Source organism: Miniopterus schreibersii (genome assembly GCF_964146895.1).
Source record: "Miniopterus schreibersii genome assembly, chromosome: 9".
NCBI classification, from domain to species: Eukaryota; Metazoa; Chordata; class Mammalia; order Chiroptera; family Miniopteridae; genus Miniopterus; species Miniopterus schreibersii.
In genome coordinates, this window is record NC_138118.1 from 42,824,037 (window position 1) to 42,834,572 (window position 10,536).

Below are 10,536 nucleotides of genomic sequence, written 5' to 3' on the forward strand. Positions count from 1 at the left end.
GAATTTATCAATTTGTTCAGTTTCTCTTATTTCACTTAGTCTACATATATTAGTTCTCTGTGTTACAATTTTGTTTCTATTGTCCCAGGTATCTTAGAGGATCTTTCTTGATTTGGTCCTATCCTGTTCTCTTTTGAAATCTGCTCTCTCCAAAGATCACGGACCTAGTCTTCCAAGGCAGTCTCTGACTATATTCTACACCCGAGGCCCAGTTTTTTCCATTCCTTCTCCTCCTCTGTCTCACGCCGCCTGTCTCCTAATCTGTTTTCCCTTCTCAGGACAACGGGACTCGGCCTTTGCCTCCATCTGGAAGACATCGGGAATCTTTCTCATTCTTTTTCCCTTGGCCGCACTAGTTGTTTTAATTAGTTTCACTGTGGGTGGGGGTAGTTCAAAAATCAGAACTCCGCTCCATTGTATGCTCGACCATTGGGAAGAGGCTGGTTTTGGCACAGGGAGATATGGGGAGCCCCTCTCAAAAGGCACTGTCCTCCTCTAGAGCCCCTCCTCAGACCTGCAGTTCCACCCTAAGGGCCACTAGTGCTGTTCTCCCCCTGCGGGAGCCCCACCCCTGGAGTAGGTGCCCTGCGTGGTGGTGACCCAGCCTGTGGCTGCACTTCGCCATCTGCCCCTTTCTCAGGGCTGGGCTACTCTGGCTGAAGGTGACTCGAGGGGAAGATTCCCTTTTCTTGTTTACATTCCCTTCTCGTCTAGAGACCTATGTAACTGGAAAGCCCAGAATCCCCCTTTCCGGAAAAACCCTTATTGGGCTACTAGAGTCTGTGTTTCACACTCATTGCCCCAAGTGGGACGATTGTCAGCAACTTATGGTTACCCTGTTCACTTCTGAGGAATGTGAAAGAATTAAAAAGAAGCCCACAAGGCAGTCTTGGGCCCAAGGGGGGGTCCCTTAGAAGAGAATAGAGATAGAATAGAACAATTTTTCCCCACAAATTGGCAGGAGTAGGACCCCTTTCTGCTAAGAGAACAACAGTCCAAGGGGCCACTGAGAACTCTGCACAATATCCTTGGCCAGCCCAATGGACTATTGACATAAGCAAAAATACTGTCACTAATTCTTTTCTTGTAAATCCTGGACTGTCCTATCCCTTCCTGGGAAGGGACCTCCTCCACAAGCTTCGAGCCACCTCTCACTCCACAGTGCCCACTAGACTTTACCCCCCAGATGCTGGGCTTTCCTTGTGCACGGGATGATCTCTCTCTCTGTGGAGCATCCCCGGGGCTCAGGGGGACACTGCCTTCCCAGAATAGTGTTCAGGCAGCACCACAGCCCAGTGCCTTCCAGCGAGCATGCCAGCCTTCGCCTACCAGTCAGCCATGCACAGAGCCTGTAAGGCCTATAGAGAAGCCAGTACAGGATGCTGAGAAGACTATATGGCTGCCCAGCCTCAGGAAAGAGCAGCTCCAGCCCCAGCTCAATGAACACCCCAAGGCACCCATTGTTATTGAAGATAGTCCAGTTCCCTGCACCCCACCAACACTTCCATCCTGTGCCCAAGAGCACCAGTCTCTTCTACAGAACCAGGGCACACTGCCGCCTGGTTCTCCACCCATACGCATTATTGACAATGTTTTCAGTCTGGCCTCCTGCCTTAACTATCTGGATGTGCAGATGCCCAAGGTCACATCTGAGCCTGATTCAGCCCCAGTCCCCAAGGATAGCTATGACAAAGACTCCAGGGGTACCCTGTCTACCCAGGAGACCCTTTTGATGGTGCATTGCTCACTTAGGGAGAAAGTGGCACTGGACTTGAGTGTAAAGAAACTCATGGCAGAAGCTCCTCCTATCAAGGTCTCTAGTCCTGCAGTGGACTCCAAGCTCCCTGTAGCTGTGGGTGTGCCAGATGCAGGGAGAGCAGTCTCACAGCTGCCTGGGGTGCCAGTGACCACAGAGACCACCCCAAAGACCAACTTCCACAGCTCTGTGGCCTTCATGATCCAAAAATTCAAGATCCTCTGGCCGGCACTCTTGTCTGCAGCTATGGTCCCATCTGTGCCCACCTCAGTCCCTTCCTCTGACCAGCCTGCACCCACCACTACATCTTTGCCCACTGGACTACAGATTCTCAAACATCCCTTGCCCATAGCCTGCTTTGATCTGGCACTGCCCCGTTCTCCACGTGTACTTGTGGCCACCCCAGCACCTACTCTGGCTCCATCACCTGCTCCAGCCCAGGCTCCTACTCCAGCTTCTACCCCTGTCACAGTGGATTCCCCAGAGCAACACTTTGCAGGACTGCATGAATCCCTGTGTAATGCCATCTTGGGCTCAGTGGCCCACTCCCCACCTGAGAAGCTGCGTGAATGGCTTGAGATGGCTGGGCCTTGGGGCTGGGCAGCATGGCACAATGGCCAGGCAGTGCAGGGGCTATTGGGCAAGCTGCTGTCCCAATTGCAATGCTTTGTGTGCATGCAGCAGTGCCCCTTCCCCCATGTGGTGAGGGCTGGCTCCATCTTCATGCTCATCCCCCTGGTGAAGGAACAGATCTTCCTGAGGCTGCCGCCTGCTTCTGTGTACCACACGCTGCAGGAGCACCTCGTGGTGCTCCGGCCCACCACATTGTCAGAGGAGAAGGCACTGCGGGAGCGAGCCCTGCGTAGCTGCACCTCATGCATGCTGAAGTTGCTGGCACTGCGCCAGATGCCTGACATATACCCTGACCTGCTGGGCCTGCAGTGACGTGACTGTGTATGCCACCAGCTGAAACCCATAATGGCCAGAGATGAGCCAGAGAGCCTATCTCTGGCTCAGAAGTCTCCCATCTCCAAGGCCAAGAAGCCAGGGAGGAAGCTACAAACTCCTGGCCCAGAGAAAGCAGAGACAACTGCTGGCGGAGGGTCCTGCTGTGCCTCACCTGCCCCCAATGCCAGTGCCAGCCCACCCAGCCACACACTGAGGGCCCACTGCCAAAGCCTGCTGGAAACCACCTGGCTTAGTGGCCTGGAACTGCCCACTTAGGACCACAAGGCCTCAGGAGCAGCCCAGCCCTCACTGTACCCACAGCTGCTAGGTGGCCAGAGCCATCTCCTGTAGCATTGGTGGCTGGTGCTGTATGGATAACTACTGTCTGGTAATCATTCTCTCTACCCCTCCATTCTGCCAGCCCAGCTATCCAGGCCAGGAGACATGCCCTTGGAGTTTGGTCCTTATCCTGCCCTCCACCCCCAGCTATGCTGAGAGTCCCTGAGCTTGTAACTTGAGGTCCCTTATTAGAAAAGACTGATTTCTGTTTCATCCTGAGAGAAGACGTGTGGACTTTGGAGCCCCACTGACTTGGGGTCAGACCCTGGCTCCTATGTTTCTTGCTGTGTAATTGGACAGCCCTTATTTACCCATTTGTAAAAAAGGACAACACAGCCTACCTCACAGGGTTGTTGTGGGGGTGATGCCTGACACACACCAGTTATAGTTTGCTCTCTGCTCCCTTCACAGGACAGGGGCCCAGATCCCAGCCAGTGCCTGGAGTTTGAGGCTGAGGCAAACAGAAGCTCCAGAAAGTCTTAATGTGTCATTGGACTTGGTTATCTTGGTTTGATACAGTGTAGAGTGTATATGACTCCCATACTTTTTAGATTCATCCCCCAGGAGCGCCTGTGGCTACAGCCCCAGTGTTTGGGGTTGGGCCCTAAACCTCAGCCCTGAGGGAGCCTGCACTCCCCCTAGTTCTCCTTATACGCGCCCTTATTATAGGCCCCTGTCTCCTTAACTGCCTAACCTCCTTCATTAGAGACAGAATTAACTCTGTAAAACTAATGATCCTCAGAACTGAATATAATTCTCTACTCTTTGAAGGAGAATCAAGGATTTAATTCTCATCACATTTTACAAACAGGAGTGGGGACTGATGTATAGCACTCCCATCTTAGCACTCCTATTTTCTACCTTTACAACTGCTACTTTGAAGATAAGCAAGAGCAACAAAATTTGGTAGAAAACAATGACCTCTTCCCCCCTCCCCTGGCTCTTTGTAAAAGATTTCTGCCCACAAAATTCCAGGGTATAGCTAACGGAAGAAGGTTAATTAACGCTTATCTTAGCTTCTGTCTATCACTTCACTAGTCCCCCACGTGCTCCCCCTCCCCAACCAGGATATGGTTTTTGCCTTTATATTCTCCCTGAGAAGACTGTTTGGGGCTGCCTGTTTTGTTTTGGGCAGGAGCCCACTCGCAGTTGCCAGCTAATAAAATCTCCAAATGGTCAATTTGGTCTCTGTGTGAATTAGTCTCCTGAAGGTTGGATACAACACTTTCAGTTCCTGATTGTGGGCACAGTCTCTTTCCCTGCCACCAGTGCCATCCTGCTATCTGTTCACAGGTTAGATAACAATGCCAAGACATTTTTATACATCTGCTAATGATGATCCATCTGTGGACATATGCAGTAAGTTACCACCCATGTTTCAAGACCAAGGAGGGATTGAGCCTAGCAAGCTGGACCTGAACATATTACTTTCCCCCCCATCTTTGTTTTTTACCAAGTGGTTTGTCAGTTATTATCATAATTGTTGAGAACACAAGCTCTAGATTAAAACTATTTGACTGTGTACTTCTACTCTGCTACTCGAGCTATGGGTCAAAGGCCAAATTTACCTAATCTTTTGTGTTTTTATTTCTCCTTTTTCAAATGAGGATTATAACATAGTATGAGGATTAAATTTTAAAAATGTGTAAAAAAAGTGCTTACAAAATTCTTGGCAACAAATGCTAAGTAAATTTTAAAAAGGCCCTTCCTGATCCAAAATATAAATATAACTCCCTTGTTTCTCCTAGGACTTTAAAAATTCATTTATATAAAAAAATGTATAATATTCATAACAGATGTTACAACATGTAAAAAGTGTATAACATCATAATTAAAACATTTATAAGAATAAAATATTATAACTTCTTAAATAGTATCATTATTACTATTATTTGAACTATGCATTTACTTGGAAATGTCACCTTTGTCATATACTAAATTTGCATATACTTTTGAGTCTACCTCTGGATTTTTTATCAGGATTTACTCACCAGTTAATCACATTTGTTTTATAATATACTGTACTTTATTTTATGGCAGGACTTGCTTATTTCATATGCTTCCTTTTCAGAATTTTTTTCCTGGCTGTTTGAACTTTGATATTTATACAAAAACCTTAGACCAGCTGTTCTCATTTTAAAAAATCAGTTGTTATTCTATTGGGGTTGCAATAAATTTACACATTAATTTAGAGAGAATAGACATTTTTACAATATTAGCTTTCCCTATTCCAATATAAGAAATAGATCTCCATTTATATTTAAGCTGTTTTTCTTTATAAATGTCTCTCAGAAGTGTTCTAAAGTTTTCTGAAAGTCTTCCTCATATAGTTCCTGCATATTTCTTAAGTTTATTTCTATTTTCCTCCTTCCCTTCTCCCTTCCTTCCCCCTTCCTCCTCCTTCTCTTTCTTCCATTTTGATAAATGGCACCAATTCTTTTATGATATTTTCTAATTACTTCTTGTTTTTATCACAAAACTGTCAATTGAACCTTTGTGAGCCTGAATCATGTAACTGTATCATAAAAATGAATGATAATCTTCTAATATTCCCTTATGCAATTATGTAAAATCACCATTTGTAGGGAAAAAGATAAACTGAGTGAAGAGAATACCTATTTTAGAAGAGAGGTGCTAGAAGAGAGTAGCCTGAGAAAGCAAATGGAGGGAAGGTAAATATGATTGAGAAAAGAGCTGACTGTGAGCAAAGTGATTAAAGTAACACTCAAAGCAGGTTAATTTGAAATAGCACACATGCACACACACAAATACTTGGATATAATCAAAGCTGTACACAGGCAAATTTATGACTTTTTAAGTGATTGAATTAAAACTAGATAAATGATGCCTTTTATTCAAGAGACAGACATAAAAAATCATAAGTTAATTTTTTATAAAGCAGAAAATTAGTAGCATAAAGAGATAAATAACAAGGACTGGCTTCCTGAAAAAAATTACCAAAACATAATCATTAAAATCAAAACTAGTTTAAAAAACAAACAAACAAAACAACAACAACAAAAACCCAGAAAATTCAAGCAGACAAAATTTAAAAAGTAAAAGGCAGTAACAGTATAGAGCTTTTTATTGTTAAAAAATTCTAGGTACCTATGCCAATAAAACAGAAAATAAATGACTTGGGAAAAAATATAAATGACCAAAATTGATTTTTAGAAAAAGTATCAAAAGAATGTAAACTACCGATGTCATTTTTTAAAACTAGCGCACCGTGACACCAAAGAGGTGATGGACAAGGCCCAGGAGCCAAATTGCCCATCTAGTACACTGCCGGTGGGAATGCAGACTGGTGCAGCCACTATGAAAAACAGTATGGAATTTACTCAAACAATTAAAAATGGAGCTACTGTTTGACCCAGCAGTCCCACTTCTAGGAATTTATCCTAGGAAGCCAGAAGCACCAAACAGGAAGAATATATGCACCCCTATGTTCATAACAGCATTATTTACAATAGCTAAGATCTAGAAATAGCCGAAGTGCCCATCAGTAGATAACTGGATAATAAAGCTCTGATACATTTACACAATGAAATACTAAGCAGCTGCAAAAAGAGATTTCTTAACCTTACAACATCATGGATGGACCTGGAGAATATTATTCTGAGTTAAATAAGCCAGTCAGAGAGAGACAAATATCACATGAACTCGCTTATATGTAGAATCCAGTGAACGTAATAAACTGACGAACAAAATATGCCCAGAGGTACAGAGGCATGGAACAAACTGACATATCTCGGGGGTGGAGGGAGAGACAGGAAGAGATTAACCAAAGAACTTTTATACATCAATGCATAACCAATGGACACAGACAATAGTGTGGTGAAGGCCTGGGGTGGGGCAGGGGCTGGAAGGAGTGAGGTAAAGGGGGAGGAGAATTGAGGGACACATGTAATACGTCAACAATAAAATAAAATAAAAATTAAAGATAAAATAAACAAGCTCCCCAATTAAAAAAAAAAAACACACACATCTGGAGGCTTGATAAACAGAGTGCTGGCCTCTAAGAGGCCCTGAATCAGCCAGCCTGAGCTGGGCCCAATGATTTGCACTTCTAGCAAGGTCCAGGTGATGCTAATGCAATTAGTTCCAGCACCACATTTTTTTTAAAGGATGTGTAGCCTCACACCCTGAAGACTGGAGGAATGACTGGACTCAGCAGACTTTTGGGCGTCTCTTCTGATGATGAGTAGATGCAGCCTGTGTGGAAGTTATGTTCTGTTTCAGGGGCCTTGCCAACCAGGGACTCCTTTTGTGCTTATTTATTCACTTGTTGTTTGCCTACTTCAACCTTAGCCAGCAGAGGCACATGTTTATAAATTCTAAGAGCTTTTTGGTTTCAATCCAGAACCAGATTAGCATGAGCGTTTCTTTGCAGTGGACAGAACTTTTTCTAGCCCCCTCTTTCCACTGAAGTTGTATCTTCAGGGCCTCTGGCTTTAGGGGGCATGCATGTGTTTTGTTTTGTGTTCATTCTGCTCTTTATTACTACTTTCATTGGATTTTATTTGTAGTTTTTTACCTAGTTTTCAACATGTATGTTTACATAATTGATTTTTAACCTTGCTTTTACCTAATACAGGCATTTAATTTCCAACTTTCTACCTGAAGTGAGCTCAAGGTTTAGTCTTCTGTTCGTTCACAAGTGGCTATTAAAATCCAAATTCCTTGTTTGGGAAGGTCAACCAACACCCTAGGACAGTCAAGGCCATTAAGGCTTGCTGACCACCCTAGCCTTTGGCTCTTCTTCATTTTTTTTTTCACTCCTAGGGAATTCCTTCTCTTTCTCACCAGCTCAGATTTGCATTTACAAGTCTGCTTGTTATATTTTATGAATCATTTATAGGTGTTTTTCAGTAAGTGGCTTTTCAAAATATCTATTCTGTCATATCACTAGAAATATAAGTCTAAAGATAACAAACTACAGATTGTGAGAATAAAATGAGAATACCTATAAAGTCTTTAGCTCAGTGCCTTCTAGATAAGTTCTTTGTAAATATTTGCTGTTATTATTGTTAGCATATCTAGATCCAAGAGTGGCAGAGGTGAGAAATGGAGTGCTATAGGAAGGAAATCCTGCCAGAAATCATAGATAGAGAGATGAGAGATAATGGCAAATTCTAACTTTAACAAGGTTGTGATAATGACTGAAGATGTACTGTATATTGTTTGCTTTCTGAATAGACGCAGAAAACTGATTCCATCAAGAGGAAATCCCTGAACAGAGGGAGAAATCCTGGAATCAAATTCAGGGGTACTATATGCAGCTGTTAGGACTCAGTGGGCACAAGTCTAGGGGCACCATTAGTGGACCAAGATGTCACAGTGACTGTGACCAGACTGAAGATACACTCCTCCAAGGTTTGCATTTTGGCAAAATGAAAAAAGAAGAAAGAATGTATCAACCAGCTAGACACTTTTTAAGGTAGTAATTAGGAGTGTCCTTGCTGTCTCACAGGTGCACACCCTGTGTTAAAAATAAATTAATAGCTGAGAAGGAATGCTTAAGTATAGCTTTCTATTTGTTTCCTACTGAGGTTGCTCTCAGAGGCCTGGCGGAGGGGGGGGGCGGGGGACGACAGTGTTCCCCTGATTAATCAGGTGGGTAAAATTAAGTTATATTCAGTCCCTCAAAACTATTTGAGCAGAAAAGTTAAGTACTAGATTCCCAACAGCTTTGCCATTTGTTTCCTTGCCTTCTCTCCCCTCTTCCCCCCCCCCTCGCAGATGTTCTTTTTCACTCTTTTTTTCCTCTTTTGTATCTTTTCTCTCTTCTATTGTCCCTTCTCTGTGACCATTCTTTCCCCTGCCACCAGCAGTGAGCACCAGCCACTCCCCACACTGGTTAGATTTTAAGATGGAGGCCACTGTTCTCAGAAGGGCTGGAAGGTAGGCAGGCCCTCACCTCTAGAAATGAAGTGTCAGGTCAAGAGAGTGCTAGTGGGACTGTTCACCTTATATGAAAGAGTTATCAGAATGAGGGCCCAAACCAGGATAGAGCAGCAAGAATGAGGAAGCTGGTTACTCTAGCTGTGGCATGCAGGCTCCTTGGGTTTACCTTCCTAGGTACAGAATTGTCCCATAGTGGGGAGCAGTGATAGCCAAGAAGGAGGGGTGCAGAACTGGGGACTGGCAGGCCATTCCCAGATCTCTGTGGCTGAGGCCCCAGTTAAACAAGGGTGCAAAAGCTTTGGTTCCTTCCCCCTTGAGCACTTATTCTAAACCAGAGTCAGAGGAAACTCTGGAGGGGAGGGCAAGTTCAGTGTAGCTGGCATTGTACACTATTTCTGAAGTAGGTAAGAGGAGACAGCCACATGTTCCAAATCCCGTGGGCATTTACTAAAGGGCCAGCAAAGGGGGAACAGAAAAAAAATAGTACCTTGTTTTATTGTGCTTCCTTTTATTATGCTTTGTTTTAAAGCACTTCACAGATGTTGCTTTTTTTTTTTTTTTTTAATATATCTTTATTGATTTCAGAGAGAGGAAGGGAGAGGGAGAGAGGTAGAAACATCAGTGATGAGAGAGTCACCGACTGGCTGCCTCCTGCATGCCCCCTTGCTAAGGATGGAGCCCCCAGCCTGAGCATGTGCCCTGACAAAGAATCAAACTGGGATCTCCTGGATCCTAGGTCCATGCTCAACCCCTGAGCCACGCCAGCTGGGCAGATGTTGCATTTTTTTACAAATTGAAGGCAAGACCCTCCACCAGCAGAAGAGTCACAACTCACCTTATTGTGATACTTGCTTAGTGTGGTGATCTGGAACTGAACTACAATATCTCTAAGATATGCCTGTAAAATGTGCATAAAAATGAGTGGGCCTTAAGATGCTGGACCTGGCCTGAGCAGGCTAGATTGCTCCGTGGTATCTTTCTTTGTGGAGTTGATACCTTTTTCTGTGGAGTACTGAGCAGAGCCAGTAGATGAGGCAGTTAGCAGACTCAGGCTTGGGGCTCCATGTGACCCTATAAACACAAAGGCCATGCTCATTTTACAACTCACATCTTGCAACCAGGGATGGTTTCACTGATGTCTTGCTGCTAAAGTAGCCTCTTCTTATGCCTGTCCAAGCACTGCTGACTTTTGTCCAAGCACTTGATGACTTTTCTGTCTTTTTCAGAAGTTAATGGGAGCCTGAGAAAGGGGGTGGCCTGCCCAGTAATTCTTTTCCAACCTTTTGAGGTCTTAATGGTGGCGCATGGATTATACAGACAGGAAGGAAAAAGAAAAGGAAACGTAGACACACCCACCAAGGATCCTGATCAATATAAATGGAAGTGGAGACTTTTAAAAGATGATGAGGAAGGTGTTTAGGCTCTAAAGATAGTAATCATCAACACAGCAATCAGATCACAGATTGGTTGTATTGTTAAGCTATACACAGAACAATTGAAATGAGAGCATTTTACAGTGAGCCATATATATCACTGTATTTGCCCACAATAACGGCCATTTAGAGAGTTTACTGTGAACTTAGCCC

The 10,536-nt window shown here is 44.1% G+C and overlaps 1 pseudogene across 1 annotated transcript; it reads left to right on the forward strand.

Moving 5' to 3' along the window:
- Positions 1–461: 461 nt before the first annotated feature.
- On the forward strand, positions 462–3,055 carry LOC308561599 (uncharacterized protein C15orf39 pseudogene; annotated as a pseudogene). The gene is made up of 2 exons: positions 462–576; positions 1,122–3,055. The product of its transcript is annotated as an uncharacterized protein C15orf39 pseudogene (transcript).
- The last annotated feature ends 7,481 nt before the right edge of the window (positions 3,056–10,536 follow it).